Genomic DNA, 16,747 nt, shown 5'->3' with positions numbered 1-16,747 from the left:
CATTTAAATATTGATAAATAATTTATTAATTAAAAAATTTAAATAAATACTGATTCAACAACTGGTTCCATGGTGTAATGGTAAGCACTCTGGACTTTGAATCCAGCGATCCGAGTTCAAGTCTCGGTGGAACCTACGTTTTTGCATCATTTATTGCAATTTTGAAAAATGTTAGTAAAATAAGAAAGTAGACTGAAAATTGTTTAAATAGAGGGTTCCATGGTGTAATGGTCAGCACTCTGGACTCTGAATCCAGCGATCCGAGTTCAAATCTCGGTGGGACCTTCGATATTTTTTACATCTTGAAAATTTTAAACAATAAGTTATTAATTTTAAAGTCTAAGATTTTTTATATTTTGCTGGTGCAACAGGTTTCACAGGAAAGTTATAGTTTTTGAAGCTCCTATTGTTGGACTATGACCGTATAAAATGAAGTTTTATATAAGTTATTAAATTTTTTTAACAAACTACATAACGGTGAGAAAATCTTTATAAAATAAGTAACCAATACAATATTGAGATAGAAACAACATTTAACTTATTATTTCAAATTTTAGTACGAAATATGTAAACTTAAATTTTATAAAAATATTAACATTTGAAATAAATAAATGTTTAATACGATGTAATATTAAAAAATCGATCGCATGTAAGGTTCCATGGTGTAATGGTTAGCACTCTGGACTTTGAATCCAGCGATCCGAGTTCAAATCTCGGTGGAACCTAAGTAGTTTTCTTTTGATTGTGCCGATATATTTATATAGAATATGTTTCTATAGATAGAATACATATATATATAAATCGTTAACCAACCGGTTCCATGGTGTAATGGTTAGCACTCTGGACTTTGAATCCAGCGATCCGAGTTCAAATCTCGGTGGAACCTGAGAAAAATCTTTTTTCTAAATCATTTTTACTGTAATAGCGGAATATTTTTCAAAACCTCGATAGGGGTGAGAAAAACTACCCCTTCCAAGCGGTCTCATGGTGTAATGGTTATCACTCTGGACTCTGAATCCAGCGATCCGAGTTCAAATCTCGGTGGGACCTGCTTTTTTGCAATTGCTTTTTTTTTGGTATTAATAGAAAAATCATAATTATTTAATTGATCAATGTTCCACAAATATTTCTCATAATTTTTTCAATGATTCTAACAACAAAACATGTGATTGTGTGACAAACTAATGTTTCTTTTCATTCAAATATTTATAGAAGTGACATTCAGCAAGAGGGACACATATTATATATATAAACACATATTACTAAAAATAATCTAGTTGAAAATAGGAAGCTTTACGATAAATCAAATTTCTTTAGATCTGATTCAATTCTGTTTATTCGTTTCGAATTAACTTATAATTTAATGTATATATTTTATTCAATTAAGTTTTCACAGTAAATTTTTCTTCTTATTGATTTCTTATTTCATAACTGTATTTATGACCAGATAAGTTTTTACGCAAAATTGTATAATACCTTTAACAGTTTATTAATAATATTAACAAATGTATATAAAAGATAACAAATGGATATCTGTATGCAAATATTTAATGCAAAATTATAATTCACGAAATAAAAAAATTCCTTCGAGCCGGATTCGAACCAGCGACCTATGGATGTCCATCTTTTACTTTCCAACTACAGTCCACCGCTCTACCAACTGAGCTATCGAAGGCTTGAGGTCCACTTCTAATTTTTCATATATAACCTAAGATATTATCCTGGAATTATTAATCTTTAATAAATTAATTATTTATTAAACAATAACAATAATATTTACCTAGTTATACATTTTCACTTATAAGAAATCAATATTTTTCATAAATTCTGACATTTTATCCATCACGTAAAGCGAAAGTAGAATTAGGTCAAAGGAAGATCTATATGTAGAACTACCTGACCTACGTCACGAACGAAGTGTTGCGTCATGCCAAGCCTTCGTGCGTAATTTGAACATCAGAGCGTACTTCACCCTTATATTCTGCTCCTAATTAGCAATTACTAAGGAACGTGGAATTGGATAAATCGTTCAATTACTCCATACTAACTTTATTCGACTAAATATCCATAGATTATGAAATACACCGCTATAACTATTCTGGCTATCAGGAATCTTTCTCTTGGATTTTCTTTTTGCCAGAAGAAATTAATATTACTCTGTAGATCCACTTTCGCGCTCCATTCTCAAATTCTCAACTATTACGGGGTGTAAAGCTACATAAATCGCTCCATTACCTTCCAATAACTTTATTCAACCAAGAAAGAGCTTCACTTTGTACCCTTTCTTTTCCAATATGAACCAATGTTACTTTATATTTCCACTTTCCTGCTCCACCCTCAAACTGTTAATTATCAGGGAACGTGAAACTGAATAAATTGCTCAGTCATCTCCCAATAACTTTATTCAACTGAAATAGACGTAATTTCATCTGTTCTGAACGTAAGGAATTTAATTCTTGTGTCTTCTTCTTCCAATATAAATCGATATTACCCTATACTTCTTCCAAATGAATCTATTCAATTAATTGCCTTCTAGGAAGATCATTCGGCCAAGACAGAAACGATTGTACTCATATTCCTCGCAGAAAGTTTCGTTTTCGAGCCTTTATTCGCCAACATAGACTACTAACTTCGCCTATCAACAACATCGTCGAAGAGCCACCACCGAAATTCCGATATCCAAAGCAGGACAACGTCGAAACTGAGGCCGACGATCGCTGACGACGCGTTCCGCCGTGCCGCGATCCAGTTATCACTTATTTACGACGTCTCGAGGCAGCGGACGAAAAAGAATTGCGTGTCAAAGGCGGCCGAGACTGAACGTCGTGAAAATTTTATACCCCGTAGAAATCCTCTCTCTATCTCGTGCTGCACGCCAATCACCATCAAGCCATCGTAGAGCGCCGCGTGTTTCATGGCTCGATACAGTTTACATAAAACTATAAAATTATGGTCGTAGCCGAAAACTCACCCTGCGAGGAGAAGTATAGAAGATCACGAGGAACATGGAACGAAAGCATCGGAAGAGGAACACGATGGAAAGGTAGGGAAGAGACGCAGAGGAGAAGCTATATCGTAAAGTCGATGGGGTATTTTTACATGAAGTCATTAAACCCGGTTTACTGCGAAACAAAGTACCTCGACGTCTCTCTGTGTTCTCCATCTCGTGTTCACAGCTGCGCTGTTCGTCGCTTCGCTTAATTACTCCTCATCGCCGAATTAAGGAGCTAGATCGCGTTCTGCTTTAACGAGAGACGAATGTTTAATGAGGGACCTCCCGTGGGCCACGTATTTGCAGAGACAGTTTTCACGGTGTAAAGAAGCTTGTTGTACGTTGCGAACGTATTTCCTTTCTTTTTTTTTTTTTTTTCTTTCGCGACAAATTATTGAATTAGCTGAGAGTTTAGAGAGAAAACGAAGGCTTTTGGATATGACAAATTCCAGGCTCGTTCTTCTTCTTTTTTATTTCTAGGTATGTTTTAATGAATCGCGAAATCTACCGGCGGAATTCTGACCGTTTGACAGAGAAACAATTTACAATTTTTGACTTGGATAGAAACTTGAAGAATTAGTCTGAAGGATGTTATATAAATTAATTGAATACTTATCTGTTAGTTAGAAACTAATCTAAAATGAGTCAAGTAATAACTTTAGTTATTTAATTACTTAGATGCACTCAGAGTAATTTAAAAATTAGATGTTTAGATAACGCGCAACCTACTCTGAAAATATTTAATTAAGGTAAAATGCGGCTATAAATAAATTATTGGGATGTAGTACAATGAAATAGTAATAAAAGAAAATAATATGGCATACAAATAAAATGAAATGTAAAATCTACAACCTCGTACTTAGATTTTAGGTCACTTGATATCGAAGAAGAGCGAAAAGGAAAAATACAAAAAGTAATTTGAGAAACAGCGATAGCTTTTGAATTAAGGTTAACATTTGAAAGAAAATGAACCAGCACAATTTTTCCGACGTATCAAAAATCTAGGTCCCATTTCCCCTAAAACTTCCAATTCCATCGCAATCCCATTTCCTTGCGGAACTGAAGCAAGTAGATTTTTCCAGGTCATGGTCAGACACGAAGAATCAGACGCTTCTCGTGCGACGCTTCATTCGATTCGTTGATTTTTTGTTTCTGCATTTCGGTCAGGAATGTCCACATTGACCTAGAAGCAACGAATTCGGCTATTTAGACGATAGTACTGCTGACGTAGCGAATTTTTATGCGCAGTGACGAAAACCAAAGAGATTGGGACCGAGCTTATCGAATTTACGATACGCAATCGAGAAACGAACGTAAGCGATGCTTCTTTTTTTTTTTTTTAATAAAATCGCTTATCTAACTGATAGCATTTCCATATATTTCATACTCTATTTTCGTGTTCTCCTCTGTTACTAAGGAGAAAGATTCTTAACCCAGTTTTGAGATGGGTTTTGTGAAAAGTCCAAGACTTTCGTTAAATAAATAGAAAGAAGCACATACAAGAATACAGAAACATGAAAATAAGGAATAATATGCTCTGAGAAATAGAACGAAAGATTTTAGAGAAACTATTTTGTAGATAAAATATTTGTATTAAATTTAAAATGTATGATATAATGTATTACTTGTTGGATTGTTTTTTGGAAATAATATTTTCCAGATGCCTTGTTTGATAACGACTATATTGTTATAAGCAGATTAGGAGACTCTCTATCACTCCAGAATTAATTACTGAAACTTTATCAATCTTGTTTTATTTTAATCCCACGATGAAATGTAACTCGTTGACATACACTTTAAGTCCTAAACTAACGCTGTCGATGGGATTGCTTGGAAAATACTATTTCTTATAGAAAAAAGTAAATCAATAATTATTAAATTACCCTATACAATCAGAATTTCTAGTGATAATTTTCACAGACGAAACAACCAAACTACTATTGTATTTTATCTCATTTTTTAAATAAATAATCCGTATCTTTGAGAATCACCGTCAGACCACGAATTTTTAAACACCTTTGGGAAAGTTAAAGATGTACAAATACAGAAAATTCACGTAATAGCTATAAATCTGTAAATTGTCCAGAATAAACTACTCGTTATGATATTTTTAGTGAGCGAACCAAATAAGCGAAACGAATCTTTATTTAAACTACGCTCCCTCAATTATATTCATAAAAATAGAAAATTGTATAAATACCCGCGATACGATTATCACGCTTCATCCCCAACAATAATCTTTGCTTACCGATATTAATTAAAACATCACCATTCCCTAGATCCAATTTCTTCTAAAAGAAAACTCCACTCTTTCCAAAACCATTAACAATTACTACCAACAAGCCACCCCATTCATCGAACCCTCTCACTTCCAAGCAACCATTTGCAAAACCGTACCATTTACGACTCAATTTCCTAACACTATATCTTCTCCTCCCTTTTTACCCTACTTTCAAATATTCGCGTTTTAAACGCTCGCTCATCAAAGGCATCCACCGGCGTCGTTTCCCGCGCATACATTAAAATCTACCTTAAACGTCGCGAAACGGAGAACATCGACGAGGGACGAACGAAACGAGAGATCGTATACGGGGATCGCGTTGTTAAAACGCCGCGTAGACAAACAATTTTTAAGGGGCAGTTAAATCGCGACGTTGTACGTTCCTCGGTGGTAATCATTCGATACGGTAGAGGGGCCATTTCTGGCCCATCCGGCGGGATACGTTTTACGAACCAGCTCGCTGTGCCTTCCTCGTCGTGCCACGCGCTTTTTACCCGTATAAAAAATTTCGCGTCTTATTTAAACGTTCCCCAAAGCCAGGCTCCATCTCAGCTTGGCAAGCGGGTAGGTTCGAGAGAGGGAAGACGAGGGAGAACGTCTAATATCGTTCTTTTTTTACGATATAAGTTCGAGGGTGTGCAGCAGAGTCGCGAAGGGTTAGGTTTGTCGAAACGAAGAAGGTTTCCGAATGAAACGGATTATAATTGACGCGGTGGCCATAAATCTCGAGCGTTTGGGGTTTTATGGTGAAACGGGAAATTGGCTCGAGATGCCTGCGACTATTAAAAATATGCAAAGTTTTCTTAACCCAAGACGTCGATGTCTTCTTGCGTTTTTTTCGGTGACAGGGGTTTTATTCGAGCGTTGAGCTGGAGTTATAAATCTCGTTGAACGACTTAATGCGTTGTATTGATCTTTTAATTTAATCGACGTTTTGACCAAGTCATTTCTTCAAAATTTCACTTCCGATATGTATCAAAAGGATTTAAAAATGCATTAAAACGTATGTATATGTATCTTAATATATTCCTAATTAAATAAGAAACACGAATGAAGATCACGAAAATTGGAAACTAAGAGATGTATCAATTTTTCTCACTTCGTATCAATTTGTTGCAGTTGAAGTGCCGAATGGGTCGTAACCGAAGATTACGGACAAAGAATGCGATAAATCACATCTTCTCTTTTATTCTCTAAATACAAATTTATCCCATCCATTAACCATTCCAACGACTACCTCGCTTGAAATATTTTTTACACTTGCGCATGTTACGTAGATTCTTGCATCTTTAAATATCCCATAAATGCATAGAAACTTAGTATATATCATGTTCGTCTCTTATGGTCTTCAATTGTAAACGCTCGTAGACTGTACCAGTCGTATCTATATCAAAAATACACTATAGTACGTTTTAACGAATAAAACTAAATCGAACGTGCATTAAGAAGGCTCTACTCTCGTCGTGTCGGCTTTATCAGTCACGAGCAGTCGCTTTAACTGATCGAAGCGTCTTCGACTGATCGTCGTGCGCTCGGTAGGGCGAACGCCGAAAGCGTCTTCGCGGTTGTAAAGTCGCGTCTTATCCGCGAGAGATAGCGAGACGGAACAAGCGTGACATTGAGGAGACGTTAGAGGCGCGATACGATTGGATAACAAACATTTTATCGCGTTTAATTTCGCGCGGCAGGCGTTAAACTTTAACAGCTTCTTTGGTAATAAATAATATTATGCACGCAAGTTCTCCGCTGCCTGTTTTCCTTTAGGGCCGTGTAAGAGCCGCGGGGCAATTAAATAAAATGCGATACCGTTCGAGTTATGACTGGAATCTTTTATGGTTTATGAGCACGCCGCGTATTCCTTAAATCGGAGCATAAAGTAACTTCGCCGTGGCTTATATACGACAGGGCTTTTTCAGTTGGCTGGAAAACATTTTGAATGCGAGGGATTTATAGAGTACTTACTTACTTTTGGAATAAAAGCGACACGGGCGTGTTGGACGTTCAATTAGAAAATGGTATGGCGACAGGAATCGTTTAATTTCTTTCATAATGGATGGATGTATTGATAAGTTTTGGTTATTTTTTTAGCGGGATTGGTACGTCGAAATTTTACACGCGATAAACGATAACGTATCGGAATGTGTAACTAAATACGATAGCAATACTAGCGTGGAATTAATAACTGTTTTATTTCATCTTCTACGCTCACATCGATCAACGTGGCTTCTCGAATAGTTGGTGGAATCTTTTCTATTTTCTATGACAGTATGAGAACAGTTTATTTCAAAGACAACAATAGAAGCAGTTCGCCGGTGTTTTAATCTGGTGAAAGCTTCACGAATTCCTGTTCCAAATTCTTTCCATATTCTATTAGAATTTTAAAGCTTGATGTAGCGATTCAATGGCAGTGGAATATGATAAAAATGAAACATCTTTCACGATTTTGTTCAAAATCTAACTAACGATAAATCAACAATTTTATAGCTGCAGACTTATATTGGGTTATATATCTTCCTAACAAATCTCGTATGAAAAATTCACCCATATATTCAGAAAAATATAGAAAAGTATATTAAAACTTAAACAAATCTGCGTTCAATGAAACCGAAATACAATGAAAATAAAGTACGATTACATTAATGCAGAGAAGTAGTTGAATCTTATAAACTTAGATAAGACCATGGCCATCAAGAAATCACTATCAGCAGGTTCAGAAATAAAATTACACTACAAGATTCGAAAGATCTTGGTACAAAACGATCTCTAGGATCGGTTGACGACGGTGTGGCAAGATTCTTGATACCGTCTGCCCTGTCTGGATAGTCTATCCGCGGACGAGGTGCAATTCCGCGGGCAAAGTGTTACGGACGATGGCTCGTGTGATTCTCGATTACACGTTCCGTCATTACGAGGCCGGTATTTTATCGTCCAACTGAGTTAGGGCGGTTCCGCTCGTTAACCGGAAACTTCCAAGGGATCGTCTCGGTGAAATTTAAATTGAGAAAGTATTTTACGAGCGTGCGACAGTTTCACGGTGGCGTTGTCACATCTTGATGAACTTGCTGTAACGATCGTACGGGAACGTCGTAGTCTGGGCCCCCCGTTTTCCTTATCCTTCGTCGTCCCAGGAAATCTGATTCGCGAAATCGGCCATTTTCCAGGGATTAACGAACGGTGATCGCTTATTCGGACCATTTATCCTCGATTGCTCATCGCAGACTGTAATTATCATAACGGATCGTCGTTCACTGTTTGTACTGGAATCTAAAATTTGTTCGACACCTGTGGATTTGGATCGGTGCAATTAGGACAAGTTGACGAACTATTTGTTCTTGTATCGGGGAGCAGCTTGAAAGTTTTCAAAAAATAACGAAAAAATAATTTTTGAGCAACTATCAAAGAAGAAAGAAAGCTTCGGAATCAACGATGTACATAGAAAAAGATGTACGTTTATTTAGATTTAACGAATAAATGCTTTTCATGGATTGTTAACTTCATTTAATATTTATCCTCGAATATGTTGTTAGCATGTAGAGATGGAAACAACTTTTATTTCGTAATAAACTCCTTTCCCAAAATTCTTCACGCACAGTTCTGTCCAAAATTACACTAACCCTGATACGTTCTTTGACGATTTCCCTTGATACACGTAATTTTTCCTTTCCTAATTTTATACGACGATCTTTCTACAAATTTGTATACATTGAAACGAGTGTGAAATCTGTGTATAAAAATTCCGAGATTGTAAGAAAGTAGAACGATATCGAGTGCAACTTTGCCCGAAGAATTTCGAGAAACGAAAAGACGAAATTGAATCGCAAGCCACAAAAACAGTTACTTACAGAGGAGTATGAATAGCATTGAAAAAATCTGCTTTCCTAGCAAGAAGCTGCCTCTGTAGAAACTTGAAACCGCTGTTTACGCACTGTGCAAGCGCCGCGTGAACGAAAACCCATAAAACACGCGCTGTCGATAAATTACGATGAACTCGCAATCCAATGTTTCACGCGTCGTTCGAATCGCGAAACACCGTGTCGCGCCGGGAAATTCGTTTTTCCACGACTGATTTAAGGGGATCGAAATCAATGCGACAACCTCGACGGAAATATAGAATAGACAGCTGGTTGATTAATGTTGATACCGGGAAACGCTCGGTAATAATGCGCTCGCGTGCAACAGAGCGGCCGATGAGAGCGGCGAACGTGTAATTTGTGTGATTTTACTATTCGCGTTGGCGTTTTGTAATTGTGATTGATGAGCACCCGCCACGTTAGACGCGAATATGTTATGGCTATACATATGTTTGTCGTACGAATGGTCGGATTATTGGTCACGTGTGTTGCGTGGATAGCAAACATAATTGCGCGTGAATCGTTCGCACCTTTCATCGTTGAATTTTGGCGTAGTTGATAATTACAATGATGGAGAATATTCATCTTTTGCTTTGGCTTCGGTTACGGATAGTTGCAGTTTTACTTGAACATGCTACAGTTTTTATTTATTAAATTGCATTTTAAGCTCTGATGCTTTTATATTAGGTTGTTGCAAAGGTTCTCTTCGTTTTATCAGGAAGTAGTAGATGCACAATATTTTTTGTTTTATATTATTTTATTCAATTACGTTTGATCCATTTTATTCTATTACTACAGAATGGATCATACACGAATCCATGAATTAATATAAAATAAAAAATGTTGTGCATCTATCATTTCACTTATGAAACCAAAGAAACTTTTGGAACAATCTAATATCTAGCTTTAATTATATTAGAAATGCGGATTTTTATTTTGTATTTTATTTCTCTTATAGATCGCTTTAGTGATACGTAAACTCGATACAGATAATATTTGCCTTCTTTTCGTCGTTCCGTCATATTCTCGTTTCATTGGAAAAAGAAATCCCGAGTTTGGAGAAGCAGAGAATTTTTAACATAAAATGAAAACCAGAAAATATATTAGAAGCAACTTTATATTCTTTTCGAATTAGAAATCTTTTTAACAAAGGATAAACGCGATGGATATCGAAACCGCGAAAAATGAAGCTGATCAAATATTCCGTGATTCGATATCAAAGATCGAGTTGCTGTTTGAAAGTCTATATAATGCACTGAACGTCTTCTTTACCTTGTCCCTTACGTTATCCGTACTGGATCTAATAATCATTCGCTAAGCCATTCACCACTTCCAACCACGCACTTATCTCTAACAACGGCAATAAAAACGAACATATAAACACGTGTCATTTTCTACGGCAATTTACCGCTACATTTTCACTTCGTTGCAGCCTGAAAGATAAAACAACAAGAACTGAAAATAATCGTGCTACGTACATCGTTGCGGGTAACATCGTGGAAGGGACCGCGTGCCTATAATTTCTACAATTTTAATCAATCTTTAATGGCGCGTCGTTGTGAACGCGTAATCTGTCATCGGTAGCGAATTACTTACAACGTTTCGTACGTCCGGAGTAGGGCTTAATTTAGCCGATAATTAGCGGCCGGATACATTTTTGATCCGTGAGTTACACGCCAGGTAGCCGGGACGCGGTGATTCCAGATAAGCCCGACATCGCGAGGCGAAAAAGCACCGCTACCTTCGTGGAAACGAACGATAACGCGCGGTCTACGCCTCTGTCCGATTATCGAATTACATGTATAATAAATGAATTATCGCCGGCTACGCGTTATATAATTAGGGATTAAGCGTCAGGCACGGGGATTTCGCGGATATAGAGACGCGTCATATGTCGATCGACGTTCACGTCGACACGTAAGATGCGTTCTGGCGTTTCATTAAAAATGATCGAACAGCGAAAACGCATTACAATATTGCGCACCATGTAGATACGTATCTCTCTGTCGCTTCGCGTTGTTACGATCGAGTAGGAAGATAAGTGGTGAGCGTGGATTGTGCGCGCTGGTGTGATTGTAGATTGTAAGCGGGATCTTTTAAATAGGAAATATAAAATAAAAAGAAAATGAATTGATGTTGTTAAATGGTATAAAGTGTAGACGTGCGAAGAGCAGGTAATACGAGTTGAAAAAGAAAAAAAAATTGATTTCAGGTCCCACCGAGATTTGAACTCGGATCGCTGGATTCAAAGTCCAGAGTGCTAACCATTACACCATGGGACCGCTGTGGAAGAGTATGCTTCACTACACCTTATTAGTAGATCGATAAAAATAAATCGATAATGGAATTATTTATTGTTTGTTGATATATATATATATACATATTGTGGATTGTTATTATTAAATATTAAATAGCGTGCGTAGTATATGAAGTTAATGTCAATATAAATATAGGTTATGTAATAGAGGTGCTCTTCTAAGTTTAAAAATAAATACGCCTCTTTGTTCAACGCTGTTTGTATAGTGTTTGATGAAAAACAGCAATAAACTGTATTGTATGTACGTATATACTATATAGTTGTAGAACAGACAAGGACAGGAGAGTATGTGCACTCAGTGTGCTGAAAATGTTACACAATCGATATTATAAATAGAATTAGTCTGAAGTACAGTGGCAGTGGTAGTCTTTATCGGAAATAGACACTTAACTTTGTACCGTAATAACAGGTGTTTTTTATCTCTATCGAGTAAGAGAAAATTATTTGATTTAGCTAAAAATATAATTAAATCGAGAAACGTCATTATTACGGTAATAGATATTCTTACTTTGTAATAGTCGAATTAATTAAAAATAACACGCCCCTTCCACCGCCATCCGCAAACAAATCTCCGATCATCTCATTCAATTTATCCAACATAAGGCAAGGGACACTGACAAAAAAAAAAAAGAGGAGAGAAGATACTGGTAATTTACAAACCCCTTCCCACATTCTCGACACTCGAGTTTCCAACCCCGTTTCGACGCGGGGCGAAAAGGAAAAAAAGCCTCTTGAGCCATTTCGCGAGTGTCGTCCCGAATCGGAAGAGGGTGAACAATATATAAATTCAGAACACCCCATCGAGCGGGGGGTGAAAGCGAACATAGATTTCGAAAGCATCGACAAGCGACAGAGAAAGGCGGGTCGGGCAGGGTACACAGAATTTTTGGGGGGATGAAAGCGGGTTCGATGTAGCAAACCCTCTCCCTTCGTCGCGATGCCGTGTCAACCCCTAATTGAACGGAAGCTGGCAATAAATATTATGTTTCTTTCGTGGGGCCGGTTTTATAATGGCGCGCTGTCTTCGTACCTAACGGCGGCGGAAGCGGATGTGCAATCAGTGTGACATGTGCTCGTGGCGGACTTTCACAAATTTATTTTCCGAAGCGTCACCGGGGGTGATTCCGGAACGAGCGATTAAACCGAAATTGCTGCTACGCTGGCGATGTTGGACGGTACTATTATTTGATTACTTTCTGGAGGAAATTAGGTGATGTCGTTTGGACGCAGGTGAAAGTCCTTCGTTCCACTAGTTGCTTCGAGAGCTTGGATTTATGGTTTTTTCAGTATTTCTTCCTTTTTAGTACCCAATAAGGTACTTTAAAAAAAACGTATATACAATATAATTTTTCATCTTGTCGTTAGATAAATTGACGAGTTTAGAGGAGTTGAGATTTGTTGATTGTTTACGTTTGATGTCATTTGATGGCTATGTAGAAGTATTTTTCTTTGACGTGATTAAATACAAAGATAAACTGTTAGTGTGAAAGATTGAGAATAGTTATTTGAATCCTTAAACCTGATATTGTACTTTGTTGCGGACTGATGTCGCAGTTTGTTTTCCTATAAAAACACCAAAATCTCGCTAATCCGATCTTCTACGTTCTATCCTGAAAAACCCATTACAAAATAAAGAGAAAATGTCAATCTTTCCTCGCACCTCGTGAATCCTAACTTTAAAATTAACATAAAACTACATCAACGACTTAAACTCCACTTTCCTTGTTCTCGAATTAATCCACGGGAGAAATTCATTCTCCATCGTCGCATCGAAATCGAATATTAATGAAAGGCAAACAAACCACGATCGAGGAGACCTGGTGGCACGCAACGCACTTAACACTGATCATCCAACGGCGTCGATATGATTAATGACAGGGGACCGAGGAATACGTGTAACTCGTCTACAGGGGTCATTCGTCAAAGGGTTCCGAAAGAACAGGTGGGCCATCGACCCCTTGCTTTGTCTTTCCTCACGGCTCCACCAAAAGCGGACCTCGATCCCTTTGCCTTGCTTTTTCCCTTTGTTTCCCTTAAGGTGCGTTCTCACTGATGTTCGCAAACAGTTCACGGACAACAATCCGTAATTTGTTTGCGTACTGTTGGTATTTATTAAAACACGATTTATTTTAATATTTCTGTAACGCGAAAAGTGGACATCTTCCATTTGTACTTAAATATAAAAAATTATCGAGGGTAAATAAACAAATAAAGTGTTTATTTTAACAGAAGATTACAGCCTATCGTAACCTAAAATATTTTTTTAATTATTTCTATATATACTTGAAACGTAGAGCAAGATGGTTAAGAACATCATAGGATCCGAATATTTTTGTGACATCGACAGACTATTTGTTGGATATAAAATGCTTGTGATCATTTTATCGAGTATCGTTCGCTAACGTTAGTCGTGAACTGGTTGCCGGTGAGTACGTGCCTTTAACGTAGGACAAATAACGTTCTTCTGTGAGTGGAGGAGGGCGTCGCAGGCTGCGACTTCCGGTTCCTTTCCGATAATTAGAAACAGCCTCGTCTCGTGATAACAATAATGCCGCGTGCTATGACCCTCAGGGGGCGGCAGTTCATTCGACATCAAAGCGATGCCCCCCGTAGCCGTGCTATGCATCAGGGTATCGCTAATGAGATTCACTTTACGATGTGCTCGTCTCCACCATTCGCTTCCTTCGTCTACGTTCGATTATTTTGATCATTTCACCGATAGTTCACGCCTTTGAATCGAACCGACGACCCGTTGTTTCCACGCCTTTTTTACGCTCTGACGATCGTCTGCAATTGCAAGAATTTTTTTCAAAGAGGGTTTTTTAGAGGATGTTATTGTTGCTGAAGAATGGAGTAGTGAGAATGTTTGAAGTAGCATGGAACGCACTACGGACAGGTTGATAAAGAGGGAAGGTCCATGAGATGTGAAGAAAAGAATAGCTGAGAATGGTTATACCTTATTCATTTCGTTTATTTACGATTAATTGTATTAATAAAGTAATAACTAAATAAATTAGTAAAGTAATATTAGAATATTTTGTCTATAAGAAACGCATCTTTATATACTAAACAATATTCTATTTTTTTAACTACTTTAGGTAAAGAAAACAAGGGTCGTTTAAAACTATTATATTCCACAAAAAAATAATCGAACTTGGATTTTGTTTTTGTACTTCATTTTTTTATCAACGATGCGGATTTCATATAAATGAAATAGAAACGATACAAAAATTATACCACCGTTCTCTTCCAGAGTTACGCGACCATCTTACAACGTATATACATAGTATATATACAAATATAGAAATTAGTATAGTAAAATATAGCAATAAGTATAGTAAGGTTCATCTCTTGCAAAACACATAGCTCCACGAGAAAGTTTCAAACGGTGTAATTAACGCCTTCGTTATACGACTATTTCGTCTCATTGAGTTCTCTGAGCGATCGTAAGGTGTTTGTGTGCCACGTAACCGTAGCTCGCTAACTTTTAAATCAACTTTTAATACGATGCAATGTTTTTCGTCTCGATACTATTCGAAGCAGATTTATTCGAAGATCAAGCAAAGGAAATTTATCGTCGATGTATTACGAGACGTTATTACGTTCTTAAATTGAATGCCACTTACCTGAGGATTCATCGCCGTGTAACAGGCACTTTATTAAAGATTTTATCATTGTATGATATTAACAGAAGCAAGGAACGAAACTATACGTTACCAATTATACGCACGACCGTCTTTAACCGTCTCTAGACACGATTATACGTTTCCGTTACGTCGTGTGCTTAATTGGATCGATCATTTCTACCTGGGTAATTTCAGCCTGACGGCAGCTTGCATTAGCGATCTGTGTGCATATTGACCATCCCGTGACTGGTACACATGCATCATCATCATCATCGATATACTTTTTCTGACGCGTTTGGAAACCAAGCCGACTTTAATACTCCTACAAATTGATTTACACATTTTTGATAAATAATAGGAGTACGATTAACAAAAGGGAATCGATTTATATTCATGCATTTTAAATTTATGAATATACTATATCTATTCTAACTGGAATAAATATCAGAAAGGAAAGGAAGGCAGGATTAATAATTCTATCTATAATTTACTTCCTTTTCCAGTTAGACGTTAATAATTCAATCATTAAATGCACAGACTCGTCAAAATATTCACGCGTCAATTAATTCCTTGTTTCGTAATATCGAGCCATACACGTGGTATAAATTACAACTTCTGACGTCAATTGTTTAATCGGAGGTTTGGTAATACAAAGTGCATATATGTCAGTACTCGAATATTCTTCAGTATCTTTTCTTATCGCAGAAAATACCATTTTCATCTTACGTTATATTACATGCAATGAACAAGCAGCGTTCCGAGTAGCTGCCGACAAAATCACAAGATTTATGCGCGATTAGACAAGACAGGCTGTTAATCTTACGAACGTCGATCACTCGACAAAAAATAGCTACCAAAGACAATCCCGAATAAAGCGAAACAAACAACAAAAAGGTTGGCTCGCGGCTGTTCCGGGCTCGCAGCTCCCACGTTACTTTTCCGCGCCGTTAAGCTGCCTGTTAATTCCCGTTAATGCTTCCCGTTAATTACGTATGCATCTCGATACACGAAGAACCGAGCAGCGGAGGCGAAACAGCACGGTGACGAGCGCATTATGATGCACCCCCTGTGACGGCACGTGACCGAACCGCCGAGAACCGGGCCGGATTTTAAAACGCTCACAACTGAAAGATAGATAGATAGATAGAGACTTACATAGAGAAAGAGAGAGAAAAAGAGAAAAAGAAAGAGAGAGAGACAAAAAAGAGAAAAGAAAGGTTCGTTCGAGGGGTTCGACTTCCTCCTGCACGAGAGGACGAACACTGTTCGAGTGAATTAACGCTTGGAAAATAAAGGCAACGCGCGTACAGGTCACGGCTGGTGGCAAAATGGCCCGTGACTAACGCACCTTCTATTCTTTCACTCGATTTCGTTTCGAACTCGACGCCATGGAAAATTGTCCACCATATTGCTCGATCGTTTCACGTGTCATGCGTGGTCGACGTTATTAACGGCAGGATATTAAGACAATTTGCAGCCAGGTCAGCCCGTAACGGTGAAAATTGAAACGATTCAGAGCCCGGGGGAGTCACTCCAGCTTTCCCGTAAATAAATGGATAAGTAATCACAGAGGATTTTAATGGCGCGGTCACCGGAAGCGAAATAGAATATTTTTGTTCGATGGCTGGCTTAATTGTGCAAACCTGTACGAATTACTGTTCCATTTCGCGCGATTGGTAC

General features: G+C 37.5%; 7 non-coding genes across 7 annotated transcripts; 5 read left to right on the top strand and 2 right to left on the bottom strand.

Annotated features, from left to right (window-relative positions):
- Positions 1–63: 63 nt before the first annotated feature.
- Positions 64–135, top strand: Trnaq-uug. The gene has a single exon. It is a non-coding gene; the product is annotated as a tRNA-Gln (tRNA).
- Positions 136–213: 78 nt separating this feature from the next.
- Trnaq-cug lies at positions 214–285 on the top strand. The gene has a single exon. It is a non-coding gene; the product is annotated as a tRNA-Gln (tRNA).
- A 368-nt stretch (positions 286–653) lies between these two features.
- Trnaq-uug lies at positions 654–725 on the top strand. The gene has a single exon. It is a non-coding gene; the product is annotated as a tRNA-Gln (tRNA).
- An 89-nt stretch (positions 726–814) lies between these two features.
- Positions 815–886, top strand: Trnaq-uug. Its single transcript has one exon. It is a non-coding gene; the product is annotated as a tRNA-Gln (tRNA).
- A 92-nt stretch (positions 887–978) lies between these two features.
- Trnaq-cug lies at positions 979–1,050 on the top strand. Its single transcript has one exon. It is a non-coding gene; the product is annotated as a tRNA-Gln (tRNA).
- Positions 1,051–1,582: 532 nt separating this feature from the next.
- Trnay-gua lies at positions 1,583–1,675 on the bottom strand. The gene is made up of 2 exons: positions 1,639–1,675; positions 1,583–1,618 (listed from the first exon to the last, which is right to left on the bottom strand). It is a non-coding gene; the product is annotated as a tRNA-Tyr (tRNA).
- Positions 1,676–11,334: 9,659 nt separating this feature from the next.
- On the bottom strand, positions 11,335–11,406 carry Trnaq-uug. Its single transcript has one exon. It is a non-coding gene; the product is annotated as a tRNA-Gln (tRNA).
- Positions 11,407–16,747: the final 5,341 nt, after the last annotated feature.

This window comes from Bombus bifarius, unplaced genomic scaffold (genome assembly GCF_011952205.1).
Source record: "Bombus bifarius isolate JDL3187 unplaced genomic scaffold, Bbif_JDL3187 scf7180000008008, whole genome shotgun sequence".
Classification (NCBI taxonomy): Eukaryota; Metazoa; Arthropoda; class Insecta; order Hymenoptera; family Apidae; genus Bombus; species Bombus bifarius.
This window is presented reverse-complemented; position numbering and strand designations above follow the sequence as displayed.